This window comes from Staurois parvus, unplaced genomic scaffold, assembly GCF_062004578.1.
Source record: "Staurois parvus isolate SC_StPar_1 unplaced genomic scaffold, SC_StPar_1.0 ptg000033l, whole genome shotgun sequence".
NCBI classification, from domain to species: Eukaryota; Metazoa; Chordata; class Amphibia; order Anura; family Ranidae; genus Staurois; species Staurois parvus.
Genome location: NW_028317829.1, coordinates 161,629 through 179,881, shown reverse-complemented (window position 1 = coordinate 179,881; position 18,253 = coordinate 161,629). Strand labels below are relative to the sequence as shown.

General features: G+C 45.9%; 1 long non-coding RNA gene across 1 annotated transcript in view; it reads right to left on the bottom strand.

Moving 5' to 3' along the window:
* The window catches only part of LOC149470721 (uncharacterized), a 105,850-nt gene extending 89,600 nt beyond the window's left edge, over positions 1–16,250 (bottom strand). The window contains exon 1 of the long non-coding RNA XR_016308161.1: positions 16,128–16,250. This is a non-coding gene — a long non-coding RNA (uncharacterized LOC149470721). The remainder of the gene's footprint in view (positions 1–16,127) is intronic.
* Between the last annotated feature and the right edge of the window lie 2,003 nt (positions 16,251–18,253).

Here is an 18,253-nt window from a genome sequence, read left to right as displayed (position 1 = left end):
CTCATCAGTGCAATCTATTAGTGTCCATCAGTGTTGCCTATCAGTGCCTGTGACAAACTAGGAGTGCAGAGAGAGCACACTGAGGCAAATCATACAAAACCCAACGTATGGGTGTTTATTGGAGAACTTGAGGGTACAGTAGGGGTAACAAGACACAGTACAACAAAATAGTCCATTGAGTAGCAATGTATCACCGCACAGACAGTCCATGTAGAATACATGCCAGAGTCTAAATGAAGCAGGGGGGCTTAGGCCAAGACAAAGGGTCTGGGCAGAACAGGGTCAATCCAGCACGCAGGGCAATGGGTCCAGGCAGAACAGGGTCAAACCAGCATACAGTCCAAAGGGTCCAGGCAGAACAGGGTCAAACCAGTACACAGGGCAAAGAGTCCAGGCAGAACAGGGTTAAATCCAGCACGCAGGGCAAAAGTTTCAGGCAGAATAGTGTTAAATCCAGCACACAGAGCAAATGTTCCCCAGGAGAGGATTAAGCCCAGAATATGGCAGTAATTCTGCAGGCAGAAAGGGCTATGGGCCGGTAGAAGGAGCAGGACAGGCACGATGCAGTCCACAGGCTCTTGGAGGAGGGGGGGGGGGGCTCTAGCCACAGCTCAGAGCCTCACACAGCACAGACAATATGGAATTATATGTCCCATCAGTCCCACGGTCCAGAAAGTAGTATCCCATTCATACCGGACCATCAGACTCAGCAATTCCCTTGTGTCCATCACTGGGGGAAGCTCAGTAAAAGACTGACTTCCTTGTTTTAGCACAGGTCTGCTATATTGTACATTGGGATCAGCAGAGAACTCAGCCCACATGGTCGGTGCTGGGATTTCTGGCCATTCTAATACAAAAGTCAGTGAAGTCTGTATTCCCTACTGAGAAAGGCTCCATACCTTTAGACCCTCCTGTTAGTTCCTGTGACTAACTAATCAATTATGCAGATCAGCTAACTTAATTACATACTGCTTTTCATTTAGGTTCAACAGGGGTGTGGACATTTTTGAAAAAACTACTTGTCCAGGGACTAAATCTGTGTCCCAATCTACTTGTCCCTCATGACAATCTACCTGATAAAAATAAATACATTTTTCTCAAATTTAAATCCTGTATTTAAATCTGCTTTAACCTCCCTAGCTTATGTCAGTATTTCTGCGCTCAAAGAGGTACCTTTTTTTTTGCATGGAAATATGTCTTTTATTGTAGGCCTGTAATTTTTAGGAATAACTCACTGAAATCTGTCCGAACAAGAGTCTAGTAAACATCCCGGGTATGATAAAATTTGAATCACGAAATCATAAATTATAATATTATAATATAATAATCATAAAAAAAATATAATACATTTAATTCAATAATATAATCAAACCAAAAACACTGAAATTTGAAATAGAGCGCCAAGTTCGCACATCACTGAGCTTAGTCACAAAATTGTTTTCAGTGTCTGATGACAAATTTCCCCACGAATCATTATCACTCAATTCTGCAACTGGTTCCGATTTACTAATCGCTGTATTCTAGCTGGTCTAAAACCACTTTTGACATAAAGGGACGCTTTTTAGACGCCATGGACTTTTCTCAGTTTCAAGGCAGAAAGAACAGTAAAAATGCAGGCAGGGCACAGGACAAACAGTAGGGACAAAATGTATGTGAAATGCTTTGATACAGTAATTTTTTACTATGCAATTTTAGTGTATTTAGTGAATGTCACTTTTTAAAATGTTTTAATTTCCCGCCAATTCCGGCCCCCGTACGTCCCGACCCTCGCAGGGACCGGAACCCGGAAGACGATGCCGGCATCGGCCAGAAGAGATGGCCGGGGACGCTGCACAGGGAACATCGCGGGAGCACAGGACAAAGTAAGTGAAACAGGGAATCCCAGAGCAACGCTGCAGGGTAATCCCCAGTGTACCGCTTTTGGCACTAATAATTAACCCAGAGCTACACTCGGGAATACCGCCAGGGAGGTTAAGTAATGTCTGGGGCTTTATGGCGACTTGCACGATTAATATTTTTAAAATGTTGCTGTTTATCTCCTCTTCCCCTCCCTGCCTATCTCCAGCACAGCACCTGGGGACTAGCAAGGAGGGGAGAGACCTTGCCGTGTAATGAGCACAGATTGGGCGATTGTCAGGAAAGGGGAGTGTCCGGCTTAGACTTTTTTTTTCACACGTATAAAATTATTTAAGGCCTGAAGATTACACAAAACTCCAAAACATTATATATTTTCTGAAATCAGAGACCCTAGAGAATAAAATAGCGGTTGTTCCAACTTTTTATATCACACAATATTATCACAAAGGTCTAGGAAATGCAAAATGTCAGTAAAAAATACACTTAAGTTAATTTTAGGGCACAAAAGGCAATAACTTTTCTTCTTCATATTCTATTTCTTCTTCTCATTCATATTCTATTTTTTTCTTTTCTTCTTTTCCTTCTTTCATGCCACTGCTCATGCCCATTTTTTTAAAAATTGGAAAAAGGCAGATTTGTCCATCATTCCTGCGAAAATCGGCAGAACGACAAATCTGTCCGATTTTTTTTCCAGCAGGACCGATAATTGAAAAAGGGCAAAAATCACTAAAAATCAGCCGACCGATTACCACACTAACGATCCGAAAATTGGCCTATTTCTTTTTCCGGCCGATTTTCATTCCATCTATGGCCCGCATTATTCTTTCACAAATGCTTGTAGAACGAATCTGCATGTCAAGGTGCTTGATTTTATACACCTGTGGCCATGGAGGTGATTGGAACACCTGAATTCAATGATTTGGAGGTGTGTCTCAATACTTTTGGCAAAATAGTGTATGTGGGTATGGGGAGGCCTTTAAAAAAAAAAAATTGGGGGGGGTTCTATGATTGGGTCTTTCCCGGCCTCAACGTTTGGGAATCTTTCAACAGGGACCCGGAAGTGATATCACATCAATTCTGGGCCAGGGTAAGAAGGGGTGGGGAGCGGATGTGTCCACACTCCTACCTCCTCCATACCGGCATACCGCCGGCACCCACTGAACCAGTCCCAGGTCCACAGATGGGCAAGCAGAGCCCGGGACATATAGCAGGCAGGGGGTGGCGGCTGGCACTATAGGCTGTGTGGAATTACATAAAAATTACAGCTGTACTATCCAAACAGTAGCGGTGCACCAAAATGAAAATTCTTGGACCGAAACCGAAAAATTCAGGATGCATTTTACCAAAATGTTTTATATACGATTTTGCGTTAAAAAAAAAAAAAAAAGAGAAGGGCACAAGAAAAGGTCAAGAAAAATTAATCCCTTTAAATTCAATGTATGTCTTCACACTGGTCTGTTGAACTTCCCTTGCAGTGTTAGAAACCCTGCTTGCCGCATTTTTGGTACATATTTGGTGAGTGAGAAAAAAAAAAAAAAACACAAATGCATCTCCCCATTAAGTCTGGTTCACACCTGTGCATTTTTTAGGGATTTTGGCAGAAAACACACTACAGTCCATTTAACATGGTTTCCTATAGGACACATTCACATCTATGCTTTATTGAGCTGCTGCATTTTTGGAAAAGGTCAGACTTTTTTTAAACGCAAACCGTTGCATTTTTGGTTGAATGGACTTCAATGGCGATGCTGCAGAGAATGCATGTAGTGCGTTTGTGACGCATTTGTACTGCGTTTTGTATTTTCAATCTGCCCAGCAAAAAAAAATTTAAAAAATGTAAAATGCATAGAAAAAAAAAAAAAATCAAAAATGCCAACCGCACTGCAAGAACTACTGCAAAACAGACAAAAAACCGCAAATTGCAGCGAACAAGGCCTGAAATGCACTGAAAACCCATAAAAAAAATACACGTTGCGTTTTGATGGGTTTTTTTAATCACATGACCTGTAAAATCGCGCATTTTCAGCAGCCATTGTCAGCACCTTTTTTCCTATCAGCAAAATGCTAATAACACTATTTTCCGCCGATACATTTCAGCCTCCAATATATATCGGTGCATCCCTACTAAACAGTGCTTTACATCACATATTCCATACCAATGCTTTGCATCACACATACCAGATCACTACATCTTTTACACTGATTTACATCACAAACTCTAGACTACTCCATGCTGTGGTGTACATTACATGCTCAGGACCGCCGCACTCTCTATGCTGTGCATCACATACTTGGGACTGCTGCAAGCTCCCCATGACAGCCCATCATATACTCCAGACAGCTGCATTCTCTACCCTGTGCTGAACATCACATACCCTGGACCACTGCACCCTCTATGCTGTGCCATACATCACATACTCCGGACCACTACATTCTCTAAGCTGTCCTGCATGCTCTGGACCATGGCACTCTACACTGTACTTTACATTATATACACCAGACAGCTGCATTCTCTATGCAGTGTTGTACATAACATACCCTGGAGCACTGCACCCTCTATGCTGTGCTGTAAACTACATTCTCTGGACCACTACACACTACACTGTGCTTTACGTCACATACTATGAACTGCTGTATATTACATACTCTGGACCACTGCACAACACTATGCTGTGCTGAATATTACATGCCGCAGAAAAACACTATTTGCATCACATACTCTTGACTGCAACATGCTCTTGGCTGTTCTGTATGCTGCACACCCCAGACCATGGCACACTCTACACTGGCTTCATTCTTCACATGACTGGGACATTAATATTCCTGGCTATGTTCTCTTTCAGAGAGACGGGGTAAATAGGAAAGGTGGTGGTGTCTGTCTCTATGTGAGAAGTGATCTCAGAGGGAGTGTGAAGGACCTAGTTGATGGAGAGTGTGATGAGACTGATGTGTTATGGGTGGAAATGTACATGGGGGTGCATGCTACAAAACTCATTGGAGTTTGTTACAGGCCTCTCAGTGTTAATGAAGAGGTGGAGACTCAGCTCCTTCCACAGATCGAAAGGGCTTCAAAGTCTGGAACAGTGATAATAATGGGGGATTTTAACTACATGGAAATTGACTGGAGTAATGGTACTGCAGGAACAGTTAAAGAGCAAACATTTTTAAACCTACTACAGGACAATTTTATGGTACAGTTTATAGAGGCCCCTAACTAGGAATAATGCTCTGCTGGACCTGATAATCTTAAACCATGCAGAGCTTATTACGAATGTCCATATAAAAAAACATCTGGGTAGTGACCATAACATGATTTAATTTATTGTTAATTGTGAACAGGGAAAAATAAAACCGCTCAATTTTAAGAGAGCTAATTTTCCAAGGCTGAGAGCTGCTCTCCAAGACTCAGACTGGGAGGGAATATTGGCATTGATGAACACAACACAGAAATGGGAGTTCTTCAAAAAGACTGTATGTGAACACACTGCAAAATATATTCCCATGGGCACAAGTTTAAAAGGCTAAAAATCAAACCTATGTGGCTTACGGCCAAAGTTAAAAAAGCTATAGATAATAAGAAAAGAGCTTTTATTAAATATAAAAATGAAGGAATCTTATTATCGCTTAAACATTACAAAGAATGTGACAGAATATGTAAAAAGGAAATAAAGGCCTCAAAAATTGAAAACGAACAACAGTTTACAAAAGATAGCAGGACCAACCCCAAAACATTCTTCAGATATAACAATAGTAAAAAGGTCCGGTCCAAGCATGTAGGCCCTTTACAAAATAATCTAGAGTGGGTGATTGGGGACAAAGAGAAGGCAAATTTATTAAATACCTTCTTCAGCTCTGTGTATACAAAGGAGCATGGGAGAGCTCTTGTTCAGAATGGGCATGGTATTGACACAGCTCCAGATGATCCACATTGGCTCACAATTGATATGATCCAAAAATATTTAGACAGAATAAAGGTGAATAAAGCACATGGACCGGATGGCATACACCCACAGGTCCTTAAAGAATTGAGCTCTGTCATTTCAAAGCCATTGTTTCTCATTTTTAGGGACTCTTTCATTACTGGCATAGTACCACTGGATTGGTGTAAAGCCAATGTGGTGCCAATATTTAAAAAGGGGTCAAAATCTTTACCAAGTAATTACAGACCTGTTAGTTTAACTTCTATAGTTGGAAGATACTGGAGAGTTTAATAAAAGATCACATAGATGGGTTCTTGCTGGAAAAAAATATTTTAAGCAACAGACAGCATGGATTCTTGAAAGACAGAAGTTGTCAAACAAATCTGATTTCTTATGAGGAGGTGAGCAAAACCTTGGACAGATGGGTGGCGGTGGACGTGGTATATTTGGATTCTGCAAAAGCGTTTGACACAGTTCCCCACACACGGCTAATGTGTAAGCTAAAGTCTATGGGCTTGACAAAATCCGTATGTAAATGGATAGAAAACTGGCTGAAAGATCGTATTCAAAGAGTAGTGGTTAATGATTCATACGCTGAATGGTCTAGGGTTGTCAGTGGTGTACCCCAAGGTTCAGTGTTGAACCTTACTTTTTAATATATTTATAAACGATATAGGGTCTGGGATTAAAAATCCCATTTCAGCCTTTGCAGATGACACCAAATTGTGCAGTGGAATAAAGTCCTTACAGGATGTCTCCAACTTACAAGCCGACCTCAATGCACTGTTTAATTGGGCAACTATGTGGCAAATTAGGTTTAATATTGATAAATGTAAGGTTATGCACTTGGGGGCTAAGAATATCCATGCGTAATACATACTGGGGGGGGGGGGGGTACAACTGGGGAAATCAATGGTGGAGAAGGATCTGGGAGGAGTTCTGGTAAATCACAAGCTTAATAATGGCATGCAATGCCAAGCTGCGGTTTCTAAAACTAGCAAAATCTTCTCTTGTATTAAAAGAGGTATAGACTCCAGAGAGAGAGATATCATATTACCCGGGTGCAAAGCAGTTCAGTTTTGGGAACCAATTCACAAAAAGAACATTGGGGAACTGGAGAAAGTACAGAGAAGGGCAACCAAACTGATAAGAGGCACGAAGGAGCTCAGCTATGAGGAAAGATTAGAGGAACTTAATTTATTCTCTCTTGAGAAGAGATTAGAGAGGGATATGATCAACATTTATAAATACATCAGTGGTTCATATAGTGAACTCGGTGTAGAGCTATTCACCTTGAGGTCATCACAGAGGACAAGTTGGCACTGTTTACATCTGGACGAAAATAAATTTAATCCCCAAAAAACACGGAAAGGTTTCTTCACAGTGAGAGCTGTGAAAATGTGGAATAGACTCCCTCAAGAGTTGGTTCTGGCCCCCTCAATGAATTGCCTTAAAAAGGCCTGGGTTCTTTCTTGGATACACAGAATATAACTGGTTACTAACATTTATAAGTAAAGTTGATACAGGGAATATCCTCTCAGGGGATCAAGAAGGAATTTTCTTCCCTGCAGGAGCAAATTGGTTTTTTTGCCTTCCTCTGGATCAACTGTGGGTATAGGATTATAACTTTTTTTTTTTTTTTTTTAATGGTTAAACTGGATGGACTTGTCTTTTTTTTCAGCCAGACTAACTATGCAACTATACGCTCTAGTTAGCTACTACCATGCATCATATATTCTGGACTGAGGTAGGGGGCAGTGTGGTGCGCAATTCAGCGCATCACATGGTCTTTTTTTTTTTTTACAACCTTTATTTTAATTGTACAATATGTACACTACATTCATGGCAATGTACAGCAGTGCGATGTGCTGCATTGCTGTGCAATTCAGCACAGCGAGCTTCGATAAAATGCAGCACGCTAAATTGATTCCTGTGTGTCCCTGAGGTGACAGATATGTTACCTTGTAAAAAAGGCTAGATCCTCCTGCGCTCTTATGTAGGGCAGAACCAATGTATAAATATATAATATAAATTAAATAAGACAGCAGCTAGCATCCTCTCCTATACCATATAGGTCTAAAATCATAAACACACATAGATGATGCAGCGCTAATCCAAGTACAGAGAACAATATTGGGTATAAAACAGGTATATAGGTCTAAATAAAAAAAGTCTAACAAGTAGACCAACCAATAATCACACAACACACGTGCCCCCAATCCACATGGCGATATAATAAATCGTGACCCCCCAGGCGTCCTATTAGTGACACAATGAAAATACAAATGCGAGTCCCTGCTATGGGATCAGAAAAAAAACACCATGTGAAACACATATCATATAAACATATAAAGTGTAAATCAAGTCCATAAATGGTGTGGTGATCTTCTTATTCATGCACGACGTGGATGTCCAAGCACCCTCCTTGTAAACCCAAAAGGAATGGCTGCAATGGCCTCTCACCTCCACATCATGACCCTGCAGGGCCACAGAGCAAATAAACCTCTCCTCTGGATCCTCAAGGTACCTGTCAGGGATCGGGTGTTCTGCCACAATGCGCCGAGCGGCGCATGCGCAGAACACCGACACGCTCTAGCCAGCGGGCAGCGGGACCTGGGGAATCACGGCGACGGCCGCGCATGCGCACTCGCGGACTCGCGCCTGGCACCAATGACAGCGCAGGGCGCACTATTTAAACGGGACAGAAGGTATGTGCAACTGCCGTTTGGTCTTATTGTCCTGTTCCTGTGATCTGATTTGTGAAGCTTCCTGTTGCCGAACCCTGCTGATTGTCTCCTGCTTGACCTGACCACTCTTCTGCCTGATCCTCTGGTACATCGCTGCCCGTTACTTGCTGAACCCGGCTCGTGAGCCTGACCATTCTTTGCCTGCTCCTCTGGTACCTCGCTGCCTGCACGTTGCTGACCCGGCCTGCCTGACTACGCCTTACATTACTCTGACTGTCCATACATCCCGCACAGATCAGTCCCTGCTGCCAGGACTGCCAGCCTCTTCACGTCAGGCTCTATTTCCCGCACACCTCTGTCGGTACTCTCTACCACTGCCGGATGTACTCAGGGGTCGCGACCTGGTCTCAGTCTGCTCCAAGTCCATCCCCACCATCAGGGGCCCTGGTGAATAAGCAGATTGGGACTTTTAGACCCCGCGCCTTGAGGAACCCCGCACTGTGGGTTACTAGAGATACCACCAGGCGGTGTCTGACAGTACCAAACGGCCAAATGTCGGCGCCTGGAAGAGGACCATCCCCGTTAGAGGACATATGCCAGCACTTGGCGGCGCTAAGCCAGGCGGTGAAAACTCTGCAGGAGGGTTAAACTCATTTGGAAGGACGAATTCAGATGCTAACTACGTCCGCCTCACCACCCCAAGACTCAGGTCCTTCATCTTCGGCCGGAGGTCCCTCAGAAGTGCCTGCCGGAGCAGCGACCTCTATGCCTTTACCGGAACCTCGTGTGCCGATAACGAAACGGTTCAATGGGGACCGCACAAATTTCAGGGCCTTCCGCAATGCCTGCCAGCTTTATTTCAGCTTACAGCCGTGGACCTTTTCCACAGAATCCATGAAGGTGGGATTCGTTATATCGCTGCTTCAGGACAAACCCCAGGCCTGGGCACACCGACTACTGGAGATCTGTCAACCACAGTTAGAGACTGTATTGACCTTTTTTGAAGCAATGGCACTACTCTCTGACTACCCCCAGCGGACCGCGTCGGCCGAATCGGCCCTACAAACACTCCGACAAGGTCGCCGGGCAGCCGAAGAATATGCTGTGGAGTTCAGATGTTGGATGGGGGACACGCAGTGGAACGATGCGGCCCTGCGCCACCAGTTCTGCATAGAATTGTCTGAGCCATTAAAGGACGAACTAGCCAGAGTGGGCATACCAGCCACATTGGAGGACCTCATCACTCTGGCTATCCAGATTGACCGACGGTTGCGGGAACATAGGATGGAAAGGCCTGGCCAGGGTCAGAGACCTACGTGGGTGTTACCCCACGTCCCAGTCCAGTCCGCTCCGCTGGCTGGAAATCGATACCTGGAGACAGCTGACACGCCTGAACCCATGCAAGTAGGGTTAACTCGTCCTTCATTGACGACAATGCTTGCAAGTGTGAGATTTCCCGACAATGAGAGGGGTTACCCAAGATTAAGTCATTAAGACGCCAAAGAAAAGCTATCTTACCAAGTGTCCCGGATGACAAAGTTATAGAAACTGGGTCGTGGTCAGACCAGGGCATGGAGAAAATTTTAGCAGTAAGAAGTCTGGGGAGTGAATGCGTATGAAGAAATATATGATCAATGCGGGAGTAACTGTTATGAGCCCTGGAGTAATGGGAGTAATCTCGAGAAGGATTAGCTTCTCTCCACGCATCAATAAAGTCATAGCGAAATAATAGTTGGGCCAACTTACGGCTCCATCTAGAAGGGGGCTGAAGCGTAACGGTTTGGGAATGATCCAGAGTCTGGTCCAGTGCTAAATTGGAGTCACCGTCCAGAATTACATCACCCTCAAATTCCCTGGCCATAGAGCGTAACAGGGACTGAAAAAATTCCACCTGATTGGTATTTGTATTGTAATAAATTAGAAAGATGGTTAGGTTTCCTCCCAAGTGGCCTTTCACCAGAAGATAACGCCACTCCCTGTCCCAGACAATTTTAGATTCAGTAAAGGATAGTCGGCGAGAAAAGCAAAGAGCCACCCCCCCCGCTTCTTCTCCGTAGCATTAGCAAATATGCAGACAGGGTAGTTCTTATGGATATATCGCGGAGAGAAGGAGGGGGGGAAATGACGCTCCTGTAGGGCAACAATATCCGCGCCAAGGGCATGGTATGAGCTAAAAGCCTATATGCGTTTGGAGGGGGAATTGAGCCCCTGAACATTGGGAGAAAGTAGACAAATCACTCCTCTAGTGGACCGTAAGGAAGTCATTATAAACAATCAAGGAACTATGTAGGATAGAGACCCTCCATTCCTGACAAGTGAAAATGGTCAGAAGTGTCCCTAAATGTCACCAGCTGACCCCGGAGGAAAACAAGGAAAGATAAGAAGAGAAGAAGTGGCGAAAAAGAAAAGAGAAAACATGCGGAGCACAAAAAAAATGCATGTCGAGCAACCCAAGAGCGGTAAACGAAACAATACTATATAAACGAAGTAGACTATGTACCAAGAAAAACAGAGCAATAGCCCTGTAGTGGAATGGATCTACCCAGAGAAACGATCTCAGGGAAGAGTCTTCCAGTCAAGGAAAGTGCAAAGACACTCTCCGGCACCGATAGTAACAGTAACCCATCAGCAATATATCAAAAGTTTAGTGCATATAAAAATAAGAGCAAAACAATCGAACCTTCTTAAATTATATTCAGCAAACAAATGCAATGTAATCCCCTGGTCCTCTCCACCCCCCCCCCCACAATAACAAAGCAGCAGCGGCCAACGCTCCCCAGGAGCCACAGAGAGGCCACCGCCTATCAAAAAGCACAGTAAAAGGACCCCAAAAGGATAAAGAAGTTCAAGAGGTCTTCTCAGGTGGCTTCCGTGACCCCCTCTTCTTAGAATTTGGCATAGTCCACAATGGTAAGAAGCCGATCCCGTAGGGAAATGGGATGCTGGACTGCGAGAGATAACACCCAGCTGAAGCAGCAATTCCTCGCCATCCTGGAATGTAGAAAACCCATAGGGCTTGCCATTTAGAGTGAACTGCAGGCGAAAGGGGTAGGCCCAGCGATACCTAACGCCCTTCTGTACTAAGTGAGAGAGTAGTGGCTTGAGGGATCGTCGCTTCTGGATAGTGGCCGGAAAGACATCAGCAAAAATGTATATCTTGTGCCCCGTAATTCTCTCTGCCATACTTCATAACCGCTTCCTTGACCCTGAAAAAATAAGGCTTGACGATGACATCCCTGGGAGGCCCCCCCTGCCGAGGGGGGATCAGTGCTCTGTGGATACGATCTATCTCAAGGTGAAAGTCATCAATATCGGGCAAAGCAGACCGCATGAGGGTTTGTGCGCAGCTAGCGAGCTCCTTAACCGACTCAGGGAGACCTCGACTGCGAAAATTGCATCGCCTGGCCCGATTCTCCAAATCAATTTTAGAGTATGCTTCCTCTAGGCCAGTGGTGGGCAACCTTTTTTTTCAACTGAGCCAAATCTCGCCAAAACCACGATTGAAATTTATTTTGAGAGCCACATTTTTAAAACTGAAAATACATAGGATGGTACACTGTTTTTAGTTTCAATAAGTTTTTATAGTAATTAATCCCCCATAGTAATTCATCCCCCACATAGTAATTCATCCCCCACATAGTAATTCATCCCCCACATAGTAATTCATCCCCCATATAGTAATTCATCCCCCCTAAAGTAATTCATCCCCCCTATAGTAATTCATCCCCCCTATAGTAATTCATCCCCCCTATTAATTCATCCCTCATATAGTAGTAAGTAGTAAGCCAAGTCCCCCGTGTCAATTCACTTACCTTTGCTCCGCGCGTTCCTCTCGCCGTGTTCCCGCGCCGTTCCGGTCTTCAGGGCGGACTGTAAGAGGAGCCTAGCTCCTCTCACGTTCGTCACGCTGCCTCGCCTACACACATCCTGACAGCCAATCACTGGCTATCAGGATGTGAGTGCCAGCGAGACTGGCCAATCATTGCATTTGAGCACGCTGCCCTGGCTGTTTTTTTCTGGATCACGCTGCAGAGTCCCTGCCGCCCAAGAGGAGGGAGGGGAGCGGGCGCCCGGCACACAAGAGCCGCATTAAAGCGTGTAAAGAGCCGCATGAGGCTCGCGAGCCGCGGCTTGCCGACCACTGCTCTAGGCGATCTTGCAAGTTGGTGATCATGTTGGAATTTTGGGAGACACTATGGGCTGTCGCATCAACTTTAGCCTCGATACTGTCCAGGCATTGGCCCAGGACCTGGAAATCTTGCTTAAGGTCAGCCACCAACTTTGAGGTAGCTCTATCCAGTTCGCGTTGCAGCAAATCTGCGAACCGAGCTATCAGGGTCGCGTCACCTGAATATTGTGGCAGGTCTGGAGGAATTGTTGGCGAGAAGGCAGGGCTGTCATCTGCGGGCTCTGGACCGCTATTCTGGCTGGAGAAGATGGCAGCGATCTCGCTACTCAATGGCGAGGAGACAGGGGAGTCACGGCCTAAGGAACAGGCCGAAGCCTGGGACTCTGGTGGTACAGGGCTGGAAGGCGACCGGGGGGAGCTGCAGGGGGTCACTCACCCTAGCCGGTGATGCTGACACAGCCCTCCTCGATCCTGGTAGGGATGAAGTGCCTGATTTTCCCCTCTGGGGGAGAGATGCTGCCTTTGGAGAGGCAGAGGAGGTGACAGAAGCCACGGGCGCCGATCCGGGCGCCATCTTGGGCCTCCCAGTCCCCGCAGTGAGCAGCATCTGGGAACCACCACAGCTTTTCCCCGATGTTTTTCCCAGCATCATGCGGGTGTCTGAGGTCCGGTCTAGGTCCGGGGGTGGGGCCCCGGGAGTTGTGTCACACTATGCCCTTATATGGGCTGTTATCGGCGCCGGAGGTGTGCGGAGCTATCGCCAGCACATCAGATCCCGGCGGCCTCGCATGCGCCGCACTGCATAAAATTTAGACATGCCACATTTGATTACAGTGCAGGACGCAGCATCGCATGGCAATGTACAGCATCGCAGCATATGCTGTTGTACATTGCTATGAATAAAGTATACATTTAGTATACTTTACATAATGTTTTTACAAAACAAAAAAAAGGGGGGGGGTTGTGTGATGCGTTGAATCATGCACCACACAGCCCCCTACTGCAGCTAGGAACAGCGAGCTGTTAAACAGCAGAAAGGCACAATGGAGAGGTTGCTGGATAAAAGGGCCTTTTACCTGGCTCCCTCTCCATTGTGCCTGTCTGCTGTTGTACAAAATAAGAGAATAAAGGTAATTTCCAGGATGTGCTGCTGTTCAGATCTTACGGTCACTGCACCCTCTATGCTGTGCCATACATCAAATACTCCAAACTGCTGCACTCGCTATGCTGTGCCCTACATCATATAAACCAGATGACTGAACTCTCTATGCTGTGCTGTACATAACATACTTTAGACAACTATGTTCTTGATGCTGTACATCACATACTCCAGATCACTACACTCTATGCTGAACAATACATGCTTTAGACATCTGTACTTTCTATGCTGTGCTGTATACTCCATGCTGGGCATTACATGCTTCCATCAACTGCACTCTCTTTGCTGTTCTCTAGCCACATGGTTCAGACCACTGCACTCTCTAGGCTGTGCTGTATATCACATACTCCGAAGAACCGCACTCTGTATGCCGGACATGACATACTCCGGACTACTGCACTCTATATGCTGTGCTGTATATCACATACACCTGACCACTGCTCTCTCTTTGCTGTGCTGTATATCATATACTTCAGACCACTGCACTCTCTATGCTGTGCTGTATGTCACATATTCCAGGCAACTGCACTCTCTATGCTGTGCTGTATATCACATACTCCTGACCACTGCTCTATGCTGTGCTGTATATCATGTACTTCAGACCACTGCACTTTCTAGGCTGTGCTGTATGTCACATATTGCAGACCACTGCACTTTCTAGGCTGTGCTGTAGATCTTATACTCTGGCCTACTGCACTCTCCAGGCTGTGCTGTACATCACATACTCTGGACCACTCCACTCTCTAGACTGTGCTGTATATCTCATACTCTGGACCACTGCACTCTCTAGGCCAGGGGTAGACTGACCATTTGGAAACTCAGGGTCAGTAGGGGGCCCCATGAGATGCCCGATACCTTTTTCATAGGCTTTTTTGAGTTTGGGCAAGGACACAGGGGCTCCATGATCCCCTATTGCCCGGGGCCCCATGAGTTGTCAGTCCACCCCTGCTCTAGGCTGTACTGTATGTCACATACTCCAGACCACTACGCTCTCTAGGCTGTGCTGCATGTCACATACTCCAGACAACTGCACTTTCTAGGCTGTGCTGTATATTGCATACTTTGGAGCATTGCACTCTCTAGGCCAGGAGTATACAACTTGAGGGACACATGCGGCCAGGGCAGCTGTCAACTGCCAGTAAATGTCCTTTACCGCTGTTGCCTGTGCTGCCTGGAGATGGATGGATTTTTTTTTTTTTTTTTGACTGCCTGCCCCTGACCGTTCCACCTCCTGCCCGTCACACCCACTTACAGTTCTAGTGGTTGATTGCCCAGTGTCCTAAGCAACCAACCACATGCTTGCTCCGCCCTAGTCAGAGGAGCAAGAAGACAGAACCAGAGTAAGAAGTGGGGACCTGTCGCTGTCGGACTGTGAGAGAGGAAGTTGGGCAGAGATGGACAGACGGTGCTGGAACCTGGAGGACAGATGACAGGAGGAGGGATGGGAGGCAGTCCAAGTAGAAGAGGCAGTTAGATGGAGCTCCCGCAGCAGCAGCTGAGAGGAGGAGGAAACATCTGGAACTTGGGGGGAGGGGTAGGGACACTGATGTAGAGGGGGAGTGGGGAGGGGCATGGTGCCATGTGGCAGAGTGTGAGGATATGGGGAAAGGCTGACAAGCTGTAGTAGCCCCAGTGGTGGACATCTCCTCCTCATGTGGTGTGTCCTGAGCTGAGGAATGGGGGCCTGCTCTGCAGTGCCATAGCCTCTCCTCTCTCAGTCATTCCTAATGGCACCCCCACGCCCGGTGGAAAAGCATTGCTGGTCATGACATGCAACACACCCCTCTACAAAACCCTGAGATTGGGATGCAGCACTCGGTACACTACTGGATGTGGCACTCTCTATACCATGGGGCGCAGCACTCGCTATACCGTGGGGCGCAGCACTCGCTATCCCGTGGGGCCCGGCCCTCGCTATACTAAGGGGCCCGGCGCTCGCTGCACTAAGGGGCCCGGCACAAGCTACACTAAGGGGCCCGGCACAAGCTACACTAAGGGGCCCGGCACAAGCTACACTAAGGGGCCCGGCACTTGCTATCCTTTGGGATACGGCACTTGCTATACTATGAAATCTGTAGTTACACCATAGGACTACAGGAGTGAACTCGTGTTGTACCTTTCATGACCATGAGATGGCTCCACATTAATAAACACTAACATGTTCTGAAGAAACCTAAAGAAGTATGTGTATGTCACCTCCCTCTAGATTCTACATAGGAATCCATCCTCTTACAGCAGACGGGACACTCATTGCTGTCAGCTTGTCAAACCGTTCAGGGAACGGCGGCTACACTCTACCATTGTAGAGGTTCCCCTTCTCTTACAGACCATCACCTCCCCGCTTAACCCTCCCATACAGGCCGCGCTCTCCACACCTTAGCGGAACATCCACTCGCTTCCGGTCCGACGTAAGAGACGAGGAGGGCGCAGACGCTGAATGAGAAACACCAGGGAGCCGAGTGATGATGTAAAGTGGGCGTGGTAAAGGCCCTCTACCATAGCCGTTGTTGTAGCCCCGTTGATTCTAGCCCCTTATGAATGTTATGTCATTGATGAAGGGTGACCTCTTGTAGATGCGGACAGGGGGGTACAATCACCAGTTTACTGCAAAGACATAACCCTGTGTAGTGCTGAACACAGTGGGGGAGGTTTCTGCTAGCCATACACTAATCCACAAATCGTTCAAGCGTGTTTTAACAAAAACGCATGGTCGTGAGAAAAAAATGGTATCGCCACAAAGTAATGACAGATTTTTGAACAATCAGTCCTCACGCACACTGGACGTTTTTAATGCAGCTGTTTTTGGCTTTTGACTTTTTTTTTTCCTACAGCCAGTAAACCCCCCAGCATGTTATCCTACGTGTCCATGCACACACAGACTGTAATCAACGTTCTTTGGCTGGAAATAAAACCCAGTACTAGTGGGTTTCTAGAGGAGTTTTTTAGCTGTAAAAACGCTCTAACTCTGAAAAACGCCGCAAAACACGGTAAGTTGTGGCAATCCAGCGTTTTTGGACTTTTTTTGTGACAAAAAAATTTTTTCGTTTGTTAAAAAAAAACTAAAAACTGCAAGCGCGGCTAAACACTAATACAAAAACGCTGAAAAACTCAAGTTTTAAACGTGACTTTACACAGCTAACACTACCAGCTTTATGAAAACGCCCCGTGTGCATGGAGCCTAAGTCATTTAATGGACATAAATTAGTTTTTCGTTCGTTTCATCATATATACACAGTACCAACAGTTTGATTTTTTTACGGGTAAGTATCACATTAACCTTTCAATTTATTGTCCATTTGGTAGAAGTTTTCCAAACTTTTCCTTCAGTTTTTTTGGCTCAAAAACATCAGAACTGATTTTCTATTTGTGCCCATTACCTGGATGAAAGATGAACAAACCGTCCAAATGACAGATTTTCAAACGATTTTTCATCTAGTATATGGGCACCATTACTAAAACTGGAGCATACAGAATCTGGTGCAGCTGTGGTTAGCCAATCACCTTCTAACTTCATAAAATAATAGTGCAGCGCTAAAATAAATTTATGGTCATAAAATTAATAAAAAGGCTATATACCAAAAGTTCATAAAATTAATTAATAAGGTCATAAAGTGACTTTCAGTGCTCTTATGGGTGCTTTCAATTCTGATACGTCTGTGCTTGTGCAGTGGTATGAGGCGAATTGCACACTCACCAGACACGCAATAAACATGCGCCAACAAGATATTATCCTGAAGTCATCAAGGTAGGTATGGTAATCAAGTTGACTCCCTCTAAAGGGCAGGATGATAGGATGGTCAAATCCTGGGACTTTACATGTAGACCAAACAGCCAGAGTTCCGAACCTTTAGGGCTAAGTGGATGCTGCTTCCTGGATAAGCAGGATCCCTCTGGGTACTGGGATGGATCGGTCTCACTTACAGGGCATCTGCAAATTCAATGCTCCTTTTTATATGATGCCATCACCCTAGAACACCCTGATCACACAGCCACTTCCTCGTCACCTCATGGTGACAAGGTATATAGCCTTTTTATTAATTTTATGATCATTATTATTATACAGTATTTATATAGCGCCAAAAGGTTTGCTCAGCGCTGTACATTAGCTGGGGGACAGAACATGAGACAAGACGTAACAATACAATACACGAGGGGTTCGAGGGCCCTGCTCTTTCGAGCTTACAATCTAGGAGGGAGGGGAAAGTGGTACAGGAGGAAGTGGCTGTGGGGGATGGAGTGGTGGGAGAAGTGGAGGAGATCAGTTGTTAGGTGAGGGTGGGGTAGGCTTCCCTGAAGAGATGGGTTTTCAGGGTGCGCCTGAAGGTGAGGAGGGTAAGTGACAGTCTGATGGATTGGGGTAGGAAGTTCCAGAGGATGGGGGAAGTCCTAGAGAAGTCCTGCAATCGGGCGTGGGAGGAGGAGGCCAGGCAGCTAGAGAGTAGGAGGACCTGTGAGGAGCGAAGGGCACGGGTAGGGTGGTATTTGGGTATCAGGTCAGTTA